A 14917-nucleotide genomic window follows, 5' to 3' on the forward strand; every position below is an offset into this window, starting at 1 on the left:
CTCTTGGGTGTTTTACAGTAGGGAGCACTTACTACACTTATTACGGTAATATCTCTCTAGCATTAGTGTTGCTGTTTGCCATCTTGTTGTTAGCTTTCTGTTCTGAACAATTCATTAAAGGAAGTAAAACACCATGAGTGACTCATTATTCACTTTACACTTACATTTCACTGTAATATCGAGTTGTTGGTGATTGAAAAAAGTATTTTTAGACCTGACCATTAGCATTGTTAGTTAAACATTAATCTAGCCTGCTAGAGTAAAAGAAAAGATGCCATGGCTTCTTGGAGGTACAAGAAATAACTTCTGGGTCAAGCCTGTTTACTAGCTTGGGTTCTTTCAACAAATCTGGAACTTTTTGCCAGCCGGTGCTGAATTACAAAAGCCCGCACTGGGGAGTTAGTTCACCGGAAACATGGCAATCTTATGGGCATATTGATTGCAAATTTTAACTATGTCCCTCTTGTTTTGTTGTTCAATGTCAATGTCAATGTCAAGTTTATTTATATAGCACATTTCCAACAATCAGAGATTGCACAAAGTGCTGTACACAGACAAGCAGTAAAAATAAAATGATAAAACACTGAGAAACTTCCAATAGACCCTAGGTAAAATAAATTAATGATTAAATCAGTTAAAAGGAAGGGTAAAAAGGTAGGTTTTAAAAGGAGAATTAAAAGCAGAAAGACTGTTAGCAGACCTAATCTGTAGGAGAAGGCTGTTCCAGAGCTTGGGAGCGGCCACAGAAAAAGCTCTGTCGCCTCTGGACTTCAGCCTAGACTGGGGAACAGATAACAGATGTAGAGAGGATGATCGCAAGTTTCTTTTGGGGACATGAGTGTTTATGAGTTCTGACAGATAAGGAGGGGCCAAATTGTGTAGTGCCTTAAAACAGATCAGTAGCATTTTAAATTGAATCCTGTAAGTGATCGGGAGCCAGTGAAGAGCTTTTAAAACCAGAATTATGTGATCCCTGTGTCTCCTAACTGTCAGCAAGCGAGCTGCTGCATTCTGAGCCACCTGCAAGCGGTGAATTGACGACTGCTCCAGTCCATGATATAGAGAGTTGGAGTAGTCTAGTCTCGACATGATTAGCAGGTGTATAACCTTTTCAAAGTCTTTAATTTGTAAATAGGGCTTGACTTTACTAAGAACACGCAAATGAAAGAACACAATCTGGACCACAGAACTTATCTGTTTATCAAGCTTAAAATGGTCATCAATGAAAAAACCCAGATTTCTTGCCTGAGACTCGCAAAAGGATTCTATAGGGCCAAAAACACTGTTTACCCCGTGCAACAGCCCAGGGCCCCCAAAAACAACAATTTCAGTTTTTTTTGTTGTCATTTAAAGTGAGAAGGTTCAATTGTAGCCAGTTTTTAACATCTTTTAGACGTTTCAGTAATTTCTCAAACGATGGCCTTTGAGAATGTAGTGGGACATATATCTGCACGTCGTCCGCAAAGAAGTGATATGAGATGCCATGCTTATGAAAGATGGCGCCAAGGGGCATCGTATACAGTGAGAACAAAAGCGGGCCCAAAACTGAACCTTGAGGGAGACCGCAACTAAGTTTAGCTGGAGACGAACAACACTGCCCCATATTTACTGTAAAAGTCCTGTCTGACAGATAGGACTTAAACCATTGCAACACTGAGCCCCGGATGCCAACGTCATGCTCTAGGCAGGATAAAAGAACCTGATGGTCCACCGTATCAAAGGCCACCATTAGGTCTAAAAGGATCAATACAGCTGATTGACTGGAATCGATAGTTAGAAATATATCATTGAATATTCTTAAAAGATCAGTCTCCGTACTGTGGTACTGCTTAAAACCTGATTGAAACTTCTCTAAAATACCATAATGGTCGGGGTAGTCCTGCAGCTGCCTGTAGACAATTTTCTCCATGACCTTAGAAAGGAAAGGGAGCTAGGAGATAGGCCTGTAGTTGGAGAGCACCATGGGATTGATATTAGGTTTCTTTAAGAGCGGCTGAATAACAGCACGTTTAAAGGTGGCATGGACATGACCATCAGATAAACAAGTATTTATAATAAGTAAAATAATGGACCCAATTGTGGAAAAAACATTTTTTAAAGTGTTGGGTGGATACAATCCAGTGGGCTGCAAGATGGTCTTGACTGGTGAACCACCTTAGAGAGGTCAGACAGAGACAACAGCTCAAACTAGTCAAAAGCAGTTGAGTATGGTTGTGAAGAGGTTGTGTCCACCAGAGAGGAAGGGGAAGATAATCTAAGAGAGATGATGTTATCTGTAAAAAAATTCTTTAACACAGAACAGATCAGAAAACTTTAGGCAAGAAGACACACCAGGAGAGATAAGGTGACTCAAAACACTAAATGAGACCTGAGGCCTCTGGGAGTTATTTACAATAAGCATAGCAAAGTACTGTGTCTTTGCATGCTTTAGTGCACACTGGTATTCAGCACGAGCATCCCTAAGGATATCCAGCGAGACATGAAGGCCGTCCTTCTTCCATTGTCTCTCAGCTCTTCTACAAGCGCGTCTGAGAGAACAAATAGAGTCATTCATCCATGGTTCTGGAGCGCGTGCACAGCGCCGAGTTCCAAAAGGGGCAATACAGTCTAAAATGTCAGTGCATGTAGAATTAAAACGATCCAAGAGCTGATATGTTGCTACAGTCCATCTGCGCTAAAAAATCTGCTTCGTTAAAAGCAGCAATAAAATGAAAGGCAGTTTGTGAGTTCAAAAGGCGTCTGCAACACTGTAACGGACCCCGGATCGGTGCAGAAATATCTATACATACATTGAATAATACAGGAAAGAGGTCTGGAAACCGGGAGTCACTAATTTCAATCACTTTAACATCAAGGCCAAGAGATAATACTAAATCCAATGTGTGGCCCTTTTCATGTGTAGGTCCTGATTGAATAAGGTTAAAAGAGGTAAGTAATTGCAAAAACTCCTTAACCAGAGGTTTAGTTGCACAGCAGACGTGAATGTTAAAATCACCAACAATTAAAAGCTTTTCAGCATTAAGAACGAGACCTGCCATAAAATCAGAAAAACCAGCAATAAAGTTCTGCACACTGTAGTTTGTTTTGTTTTGTTTTATTTTTCTGAAAGGAGAAAAACTGAAAACCCCCCAGTCAGCTGAGAATGAAATCTGCTTCAATGTAATCTTCCTTCCAACATGATTGACACGTTAGACTGTTTTGTGTTTATTTCACATTGAAATTCTTACACATTGCACCTTTAAATAAATAAACTATATTTTATCTACATGGTCTGACAATCAGAGTGGATAACTGAAAAACCCCATCTTTGTTAACTAATTAGGTTACATGGGTATAAAAGCTGATTTCATGCTTTTACACTATGCATATAACATTATTTATTCTTAGGATTAAACCATACAAAACAACTTATCTCACAAATTTAAAACTTTGGTTTGTTTATGTCTTCAAAAGTCATACGTAAACCTGTGCAACATGCTTAATACAGAAATGAAGTCTGGAAAAAAATACATTTACATCTTTTTCACTTCTCCATATTCCACATATAAGAAAAAAGAAGGGGCAAAACCATAAGATATATGGATTTTAATAAATTACTTCATTAAGTAAATTATTGAACTCAACAAAAGAAACAAGATTTGACTCATTAAAAGTTTCTTCAACTTCTTTGTATCTCAATTAAAATTATTTCCTTTCACATTTTCTCAAAGGACACTGATTATTTTCTTCAAAGCACATGTCTACTACCTCATTTATGCTTCTTTCCTTAATTCAATTCAATTCAAGTTTATTTATTTAGCGCCAAATCACGTCAAGAGTCGTCTCAAGGCACTTCACACAGTAAACATTCCAATAAAGTCATTTCACTAAGCCTATCAGTAAAAAATTTCCTATATAAGGAACCCAGCAGGTCGCATCGAGTCACTGACTAGTGTCAGAATCTTTACAGCAGTCCTCATACTAAGCAAGCATTTAGTGACTGTGGAGAGGAAAACTCCCTTTTAACAGGAAGAAACCTCCAGAGGATCCTGGCTCAGTATAAACAGCCATCCTCCACGACTCACTGGGGATCGAGAAGACAGAGAATACAAGACACACACACACACACACACACACACACACACACACACACACACACACACACACACACACACACACACACACACACACACACACACACACACACACACACACACACACACACACACACACACACACACACACACACACACACACACACACACACACACACACACACACACACACACAAGGCTTTCAGGATAGTCAAAAGCCAAATTTTGCACCTTTTAATAAATAGGTTTCCTGCCAGTTTTTATGAGATAGACAATAAATCGTTTCCCAATATATCTATTGAAAATGTTTTCATGACAGCTCTGTTTTATTTTTCTGTGGGAAACCATTGTGATAGCATGCAGAAAACTGCTATCATCGTCAACTCTGTACTTTTATGATGACGCCTAAAATGCAGAACAGATTAGTTCCCATTCTATCAGACGACTTGACCTTTCAGTCAAAACCATAAGAAAAAAATCCAAGGTTATTTCCTTAGTCATTGTGATGAGTCATGACACCCTTTTGTGTTTTCACACAATATTCCATTGAAATTAATCAATGCTCTATTTTGAGAGAATCTGTTACTAAATTGAACATTTATTTGGCCAATGTTCGCTGCAGCTCAAAATGCTTGTGCATGCTCAAATCGGGTTGTAATTCACAAGTCAGTTTCACATGATGTAAAAAAAACGTGTCCATGATCGTGTGCTTACCTGTTAACATCTTGTGAACATTGACACCTGCAGGCTGTAGTTTTAGAATGTGTGAATGTGATCTTTCTGGGGATCTGCAGCGTGTGTTTTATGTGTGTATTAGTGGATAAGTAAACTAAACATGATACCTGTAGTTGTATGTTTGTGCTTTCACTTCTCCCTTTTGTTGTTTTTGTCTTTCCACCCTTCTTTCCATTTAATAGGTGGAATCTAGGAGGCTTTTTTTTCTCTCTGGAGGCCTCTTACACAAAAAGCCCCGAACAACAACTCCAGCACTTAAAATCTCATCAGTAAATGTGTCTGTGGTATATTCATGCACAAAACAGCAACACTTAATGATAGTTTTGGTTTGATTCATAGCATGTCTTATGATTTTCTTTGCAGATTAATTTTAAAGGGGACATGTTATGCAAAGCTCATGTCTTGTATCCTTTAGTGCAGCTATGCAAGTCTACTGCGGGGGTTGGCAACTCCCTTTTCCGATGGCCAATATCCAGCACATTTTAGTGTTTCTCCTGCCTGATTTAAATCAGCAGATGACTAAGAAGCTTCTGCAGAGCTTGATCACCAGCCGAAAAAGTGAATCAAGCATGTTGGAGTAGGGAAGCAACGAAAACATGCTGTTTACTGGCCCTCAAGGAAGAGAGTTGTCAACCTATGCTCCACTGCCTCTATAAACTCTCCAAATGTAAAAAAAAATGTTTTTCCTTTCGTTTTCTGTCAGTGCTTGGTTTTAAAGTCCCATTAGTCATCATCACACACTGGTGAAATTACATCTCTGCATTTGACCCATCCAAGTGGGGAGCGGTGTGTTGCAGCAGTGGCTGCGCTCAGGAACTAAATATTGGTTTATCCCCACAATCCAACCCCTTTAAGCTGAGTGTTAAGCGGGGAGGCATTGGGTCCCATTTTTAAGGTCTTCGGTATGACCCGACCAGATTTGACCCCTGATCTCCCAGTCCCAGGGCGGACACTCATGAGGTGCCTAAAACAAGTTGTTTCAAAACTTGCCCATTTTTGACATCACAAATGAGGAAATTAGCATAAACCATGTCTCACTTGCAAGAGAGAGAGCTGCTGGAAGAGTAGCTGCTCTACTCTGAGCCCTTCCTGGAGATCAGGGATTCTTTATTTTTTTTCTCTCTTTTTTATTTCATTCAAAATAAAACCAAATAAAACATATAAACAATGAGAAATGCATAACAAAAAATCTAATTTGAACGAAAAGGAGCAGAATGAAGAAAAACATTTCTGCCCCCTTTTCCAGAAGAAATAATTAATTTACATACAATTTCCATTTGTCAGACACACGTACAGATTCACTTTAAACTTTTTCCTGTTCTAAATTCCAGTGCGATCATGATCATTGATTTAATTTACATTTTCATAATTATTTAATACACTCAATTTGGTACATTTTTTAATATATTAAATGACAGAGTTTTTTTAATGTCCCTTTTAAGGTTATTCCATAATTTAACACTATTTACAGATATATTCCACTCCCTAATTTTAGTTCCAAATCTAGGTTTTGTAAACACATCAGTTTCTTTCAGCACTAGTTCTCTTTTCAAATATCCCCTGAATGTTTGTTGGTAGAGTACCTAAATTGGCTTTACAGTATACAAGCTTATTGCAGCCTCAGTGAGGGCGGGCGGGCGTGACCAGCTCCAGCTTATTTTCTTAATGTGACAGACCACTACTGAGTTACTGAAACTGTCAAGAATAAAACTGCTGAAATTCCTTTATGTGAGAGAGATTTTGTGCAAAGAACTTCATTAACATATTTTGTATTGACCATAGAGCTATTATGACTTAAGAAAAAAAGCCATATTATGTCTCCTTTAATGTGCTCTGTTAAAATAATTGAAAGGTCACATTCACACATCTCCCTAAATGTCTTCTAACTCGAGTGAGGCCTGGATTTATTGCTCAAAGGTTTCCACACAGGTGTGATGGGTTGTTAGATGAGTGGTGAGGTTCAAGTTTAGCAGAAAAACGTTTGTGCTAAGCTGCAGATGATGCGCATTCACATGCCGGCAGGGAAAGATCACGTGATAAGATTTGGGGGTTGATGTGAAAAGATGGAGAGGGGCTTCTCTGCCTTGTGAGTTCCTGAGAAGACATCAGACTGTGCAACCTCAGTCCGCCTAAGCAGCTATTACTATTTGGATCAGTGGGCCTGTAAAGACCAACTGCCAGGACTGCTGCTCTGAATCAGACTTCATCCAAGGCAATGTCCCCCATTAAAGTCTGTGAATGTGCTTAGTGGGGCAGTAAATCTAATTCATGCTCATTTTGGAGATTTGCTGATACAGGTGGTTTCTGTTTTTTACTGTTTTCTTGTGTCGTCTGTCGCAAAAGGGTCGGTTTCTGATCAATTATCACATTGAGACAAACTTTCAAAACACAAATTGAGTTTAAAAGGAGTTTTGAGCTTCAGAGTACCACACCACTTAAAGAGGTCCTTCACTCGTACTTTTAATGCATTTGCAGTGGTCTCTAGTAGGAATTAATGTCTTTTAAGCTGTACTCTGGGGAATTAAACTCTGGTGTGTCTGTTTCACCACGAAGAGAAAGAGAGAAAGTGGATTCAGACAAAAAGATTTGTCTCATTTTCTGATATTTGGACATTTCACTGCTCATTGGTTAACACCATTATGGCTCTACCAAATGCTCTGCAATGTGGATGTTTTATCTCCACAAATATCACAAGCCTGAAGGAGTTCTACTGTATGGTGGAGTTGCTAATGCTAACGGTTAGCTTCTACTATTAGAGACGTTCTCTGCTGTGTCCTGAACCAACAACACCCTTCCTCATCACGAGTCAAGATGGATGAGTCCATGAATGTCAGTGACAGTGTGATGTAGATCTGTCAGGCTTTGCAAATGCCAGAGTTTCACCGTCTATTTTCTACCAAGAGCTAACGCAGGAGATAGGTGTAGGAGACTATTTTCATGTTCAGTCTACATGAAAAACTCAGAGTGACCGATCATTTTCAAAAATAATAAGTAAAAAATGTTTTCCAGTGAAGGACCTCTTTAAGTAAAACTAGTTTGTGTATCTTTGGTTTCTTTTCTGTCAAAGTGTTCTAAAAACCTGTTACTTCCTGCACTGTTCTCACTGTGAGCTGTGAAAGTGGGGGAAGGACACCGAAAGCAAACAAAACACCCCCAGGATGCATGTCTTGTTCCCTGGCAGTGTTTTTCTGACACTTTCAGGAACCAGTAAATGTGCGTCTTGCCACATTTGTTTCAGAACATTAGAAAAAAAACCTTACAAGACATATTGAGACATTCTCAAATCAACATTTTTACCTGACGAGGTAAAGATGTGAGAAATACAATTATTTAGAACATTTTTATGTGAGTAATGGGGGCCAAAGGTCTCACACTGTCAAATGGACAATTAAGGTCTCTGTGCTGATGTGACTCTGGGGGCAGACATCTGCTTGATCTGTGTCTATCTCCTCTTATTACTAAATGTTGGAACGTGTTTTACTTTAGCATCGCTCACATTTGTGCAAGAGCCTGGTCTGAAAAAGGAGCTAAAGTGAAAAGCATCAGAGGAAGGTGATAAGTGAGACATCTGGGGGACTTTGTCCATTCCAGACCCGTGAAACAAAAGAACAACAACAGAGACTCTAAGTCAACACCGTGAGGGACAATGCCTCAGTTTGTCGTTCTTGTCACTTATCTCTAAATAACCAAGAATGGGGTTGTTTTCTGATAAACAGCTGATTGTCTGTAAATATTCAGATTACACAGATAGAGACAAGAGTGAATATGAATGAAACAATGACGGATGAATTCACTAAGCAGCTGTGAGCATCAGAATGAGCATACTTTTAATTATACAAACATATACAAAGGGGACATATTATGCAAAACTCACCTTTTGCATTTTTTTGCGCTCCCACATGGGTCTCTACTGCCTCTATACACACTCCAAACTTGAACAAAACATTTTACATCTGTTTTCTGCTGGTTTTAGGAGTCATGTGCCTAAAACAAGTTGTTACAAAAAGTCCTTGTTTGTGATGTCACAATTAGAATAAAACCACATAGGAAGAAATTTGAGCCTTTCCCAAATATCTGAACTTCTCAGCTGAGCAGCCTGAGCTGGGAAGGCGTGGGCTTTGTCAGCTCCAGCTTCTTTTTTAAGGATGTTGTTCACTTGTTTGGTCAAATCATTTCCAATGGTCTCTAGTAGGAATGACTGCTTAGTAAGTCACCTGTTTCCGGAAGAGCAGGTCAGCTGGAGGAGAAAGTTAGCCTAGTGAACTAGACTAAGTCTGGCCTAGGAACGCTCCATTGGAACCTCCGCAGCCCCTAGCAGTATTCTGGCTGGCCAATTACAGATCTCTATAGGGGTTTCAAACCCATAGAGCACTGTGATTGGTCCACAATGGTGGGCCAATCACAGTGCTATATCTGCTTTGTGGACCTATCACAGCACTCTAGCCACTTTGTGGGCCAATCAGGGCCCTCTATTTGTCTGGTGGGTGGGATGATGCAACAGAGTAGAACAAGATGGCGACAGCTCATTTGAAACGGCTTTTACATCAATTTTGGACTATTTGGACTCGGGCTTTAATAGAATCAGGACCAGATGGATGTATTAACCCTCCCACTGTCCTAATGGGTGACCCCGCGAGGAAAGTTGACCAGTGAGCAGGACCCTTGAGATCCATGTGGCAGGGGTGAGGTGGTGCTCACTCCTCACCCCTGCCACATGGACCCAAGGGATAAACCGTCAACCCTGCTCAATGGTCAACTTTCCTCGTGAGGTCACACCCATTAGGACAGTAGGAGGGTTAAAGTCCTTTATTTCTTTTAAAAAAATGTATTTTTGCCTTCTTCAACAACAGACCGCCTCGTTTACTGACCTCCATTGCGGTGAGTACGTCACACTGTTCATGCACGCGGAGATCACTTGAAAGACAACGGTAGAACCCGCCCCATGATCCAAAGACGTCAATGAAGCGTTGACAAACTAAACAATATATTTATTTAGTCTGGCTTGCCAGGCTACGAGAAAGTAGTGAAGCTACTTTGTCCTAGTTCTCCCAAAGAACTTCATAAACACGTTTTTTCAATATATAAATCATAGAAATATTATAAATTTAAAATTCACAATTTGTCCCCTTTAAAAACACTTTCTCATTAAACATCTTTTATGAATTTCAAAAGGCCTTTTAGCCTTTATCCCCTTACATGTGACCCAGCAAAAGCATTCAGTGTTATAAATCTTTTGAGTTTCAGGACAAAGGCAAAAGAACAGAAACACAACATACCAGATGAATACTATAAATCAGTTGTTTGATAACATTTTATTAATGGAAGTCAGTGAGACAGCTGTTAGACATAAATACACACATTCACATATTTGGCAATTCTAGAGCCTTCTAGAATGAGACGCGTTATCCTTTTCATTTCTTGTCTGACATCTTGCCATGCTCCACTATCACAAACTGTTCATGAACCACAGCCAGTAGATTAATTAGATGGAATTTACTCACAGGACGTTTGTAGTAAAAACTTTCTCTGACGATGTAAACCCTGAGGTCACTGTTCTTTTTAAGACATTGTCTCAGCTGCATTTGGGTGTAAACCAGAAATATTATCTCTAACTTTGTTTGGGCTTTTAGGTTTGATAGTAAGATGACATCATGTAGTTCTTGTCAAAAAGAGCTACTTCTTATCATGAACTCTGGTCTGGCTCCATCCCTGCTCCCACAAAAGGAAGGAAGGAACTTTCAGTAGAAGGAACCACGACATGCTGCAGCTCAGGATCTACGGTCCTGATTGGCTAGAGTCCATTTTGTAACAATCAAATTTAATCTCAAAGAAATTTTTACTGTTTTCATGCACTTAGTACTGACCTCTCTGGGTTTCATTGCTATATTAAGCTTTGATGGAATTTGTTTTCCTAGCTTTTCGTCTTCCCCTTTCCAACCTTGTGAATCCCTTCCAGACAATTTTCTCATGGCCTCAAATTTTAACCCCAAAATAAGCAAATCATGTCAGAGATAGGACAAAAGAAGACAAGCAGAGACTCAGGTTTCATAGAGATGTCGAAAAGCACGTTCCGTTTCTGGAACATCAGCACTTTTTGATTTAAAGACCTAACCACGCCTTGACAAGTTCGTATCATGGATAGGAGGACAAGTGTTAACAGTCCACCACGACTTGAGCGGAGCGTGTGCCTGAAAGCTCTGACGTTTCTCACGGTGGGTCAGGTGCTTTCCAGCATGCCTCTGCACATCTCTTTCATTTCATACATCCAACAAACTCCATGACTGCTCACGTTTACTCTTCTGTTGTGCAATCCATTTACAGCTAATTGCACACACTCCCTCTCTGTTTTCCTTGTGTTTCCCACACTTCGTGCACCTCGAGAGACCTATCTGCCTTTGGCGCTGATCCATTTGGCAGAAACACCAGCAGAAAGACCAGCATGCAAGGGCTTCATAATAAAATAATCTTTGCCCTGAGGTGCTGAAACTCTGCAGTTACTCCCTGACAGTTTCACTTGCCCGCAAGGAAGAAAAAACAGAGAATAATAGGAATCTGGTACAGACATGTCCTCTGACTGACAGTCCAGTAATATATGTATGAGCTGAAATACGGCTTGAATATGTCGAAGCATCCAGTGTGAGAAGATGTGTGCACGCTCAGACTGCAATTAATTACATGCTTTTAGGGTTAGTTATAAAGAGTTGTTTGTGTAGTAAAACTGAAATTTTGGATTCAAATGTCAAGATAAACAAGAAGTGGGTACGTTTTTTAGTGATCTGTAATGTTTCAAACTGACAACATACAAAGCAAAATGTTCTTAATGTTCTACTATGTCAGCTTGTATAAAATTGCATTATTGGATTAAAGACTGGACAACTGAGGTAATTATCAGTTAACATAATGCTAATGCATAAATCTCAACTTTGGTTTCAAACACAAAAGTTGCAGTTTTACAATTTAGGCAAAGTAACCCCTGACATTTCAAAGTTTCACAGTTTCTTTATTGCAAATTGTCTGCTCGGTAAACTTAATTCCCTAGCCTATAGTGAACTAGACCAAATTCTTGCTTTGCAAAGTATTTGTTTAATCTGGCTTGCCAGGCTATTAATTCCCTTTAATTAGACTCACATTTCACTCAAAATATTCCAAATTTCCTTCACCAGTCATTTGCAGTTGCTTTTAGTTCTTGCTTATTGCCTGGGCTTGTAGATAAAAGGGGACATGTAAACATGGGCGAATGTGAGGTAACCATCATTTCATGTTGAATTGTGTCATCATCAGACAGTTTAATCTTCCTCAATCACAACAGCCATTTTTGACCCTTTCTGTTAAGAATAAGGTTTGCCCAGAGCAGCAAAACGGTACTTGAAGCTTTAAAGGGGAACAAGACAGTTTTGGTGTGCTTTTAGCACCCTCTAGTGTCTGTTTGTAGAACCAAAAGTAAAACGTGTCTCCATGCTGTGCGTTTGTCATTTTAACACCTTATTCTAACAGCTGAAATGTCTCCCAGTCATCTTTAGTGTCTACAGAAGTGATTCATCATTACATTAAACAAATAAGCTGTATTCATGATCTAAATCATTCAGAAAATGTGCTGGAAGCAAACTGCAGCGCCAGGTGTGCCAACTAAATTTTTTCTAAGTCCCAACAGAGCGGCCACCAGTCTGAAGTTGCAAGTGGAATATTCTGCCCATAGGGGATGATAGGAGCTGGGTGCCATCCATCCATCCATCCATTTTCAACTGTTTATCCAGAGTTGGGTTGTGGGGGAAGCAACCTAAGCCAAGACACACAGACTTCCGTCTCCCCAGCTACTTGGGCCAGCTCTTCCGGGGGAATCCCAAGGTGTTCCCTGGCCAGTCGATAGACATAGTCCCTCCACCGTGTCCTGGGTCTTCCCTTGGGTCTCCTCCCAATTGGACGTGCTCGGAAAACCTCACCAGGGAGGCGTCCAGGAGGCATCCTGACCAGATGCCCGAGCCCACCTCAACTGGCTCCTCTCGATGTGGAGGAGCAGCGGGTCTACTCCGAGCCCCTCCCGGATGACCGAGCTTCTCACCCCATCTTCAAGGGAGAGCCCAGCCTCCCTGCGGAGAGAAAACTCTTTTTGGCCACTTGTATCCAGGATCTCACTCTTTCAGTCACTACTCAAAGCTCATGACCATAGGTGAGGTGAAGAACGTAGTTCGACCGGCAAATTGAGAGCTTTGCTTTCCGGCTCAGCTCTCTAAATGACGACAGATTGGTAAAGCGCCTGCATGCAGACGCCGCACCAATTCGCCAATCAACCTGGGGCTGGGTGGCCTTTCATTAACCCTGTAAAGGGTCATTTTAGCACGTAGTAGCTCAAGAAAATGATTTACAAATATGAAAATGTTGCAAAGTATCTCCTTAAATAGTAACCAGGGTTTTGCATGAATACAAAATGTATATTAATCTATAGCCCACATATCAAACTCTCTCTTATTCCTCAGTAGGTTCACGGGAAGCTGGTACCTAACCCCAGCAGTCTTTGGGTGAGGGGTGGGGGGACAGCTCCTGGGCAGGTCACAAGTCCGTCACAGGGACAAACAACCAGTCACAACTAGGGACAATTCAGAGTCCCCAATGTGTGTGAGTCTTTTGGTATCCCACTTTAAAACATACAGCGAGCAGCAATAACTCAGGAGTGTATTTGATATGGTGCCTTCCAGAGTCCTGGAAGGCGTGAGTGTCATTCACACACACACATTCACACACTGATGGTAATGATCTACATTGTAGCCACAGCTGCCGTAGAGCACACTGACAGAGGCGAATTTGCTGTACACAGGCACCACTCATCCCTCCGAATACCACCAGCAGGCAAGATAGGTTAAGTGTCTTGCCCAAGGACACAATAGTGACAGACTGAGCATGACTCGAACCTGCGACCTTCTGATTACAGGGCGAGCACTTAACTGTGCCACCACTGCCCAGTAATCAGAAGGTTGTAGGATCAATCTCGGCTCCTGGCAGAGAAAGCTGCTGTTGTGTCCTTGGGCAAGACACTTAACACACCTTGCCTGCCGGTGGTAGAGGGACCAGTGGCACCTGTGTATGGCAGACTCGCCTCTGTCAGTGCGCCCCACGGCAGCTGTGGTTAAAATGTAGCTCATCACCATCAGTTTGTGAATGGATGAATGATAGTGCAAAGTGCTTTGGAGTCCTCTGACTCTGAAAGGCGCTAAACAAGTAGAGGTCATGCTATTTGACCAGCCTGGTGGCTGGTGTAGGTAACATGGGGGAAGTTTCTTGCCCAAGGAAGGACAGAATGACTGCAACAGACTGAACGGGTCTTGAACCTGCAACCCTCCAGTTACAGGTTGCAGGGCGGGCACTTAACTTCTTTACCATTGTGAATCAAAGACAAGCCATCCATCCATCTGTTTTCCTTTGCTTATCCAGGGTCGGGTCATGGGGGCAGCAGCAGAGAGGCCCAGACTTCCCGTCCTCAGCCACTTGGGCCAGCTCCTCCGGGGGAATCCTAAAGCCTTCCCTGGCCAGTCCCTCCAGCGTGTCCTGGGTCTTCCTTTGGGTCTCCTCCCAGTTGATGTGCCTAGTAAACCTCACCAGGGAGGCATCCAGGAAACATCCTAACCAGATGCCCACCTCAACTGACTCCTCTTGATGTGGAGGAGCAGCGGATCTACTCTGAGCCCCTCCTGGATGACCGAGCTACTCACCCTATCTCTAAGGGAGAGCCCAGCCACCATATGGAGAAAACTAATTTTAGCCGCTTGCATTCACAATCTCATTCTTTCGGTCAGTAGCCAAAGCTTATGACCATAGCAACGTAGTTTCACCTTCTACTCAGCTCTCTATTCACCACAACTTACAACGCCCGCGTCACTGCAGACACCGCACCAATCTGCTGATCAATCTCCCGCATTTCTCTAGTTTTTCATCAAATAACTGCTTTATTTAAAAAACATTAAATATTCTTATGTGTGAAAGATGGTAAAATTGCACTTGCTGAAATATGTTAATGTTCTTCTGATGGATTTGAGAAAAACTTTGAAGAAACAACAAATTTACATAAAATCAAAAAAGAAAGGAGCTAAAACTATTCAATAAATCAGCAACAATTA

The sequence above is a fragment of the Nothobranchius furzeri genome, chromosome 6 (genome assembly GCF_043380555.1).
Source record: "Nothobranchius furzeri strain GRZ-AD chromosome 6, NfurGRZ-RIMD1, whole genome shotgun sequence".
NCBI lineage: Eukaryota > Metazoa > Chordata > Actinopteri > Cyprinodontiformes > Nothobranchiidae > Nothobranchius > Nothobranchius furzeri.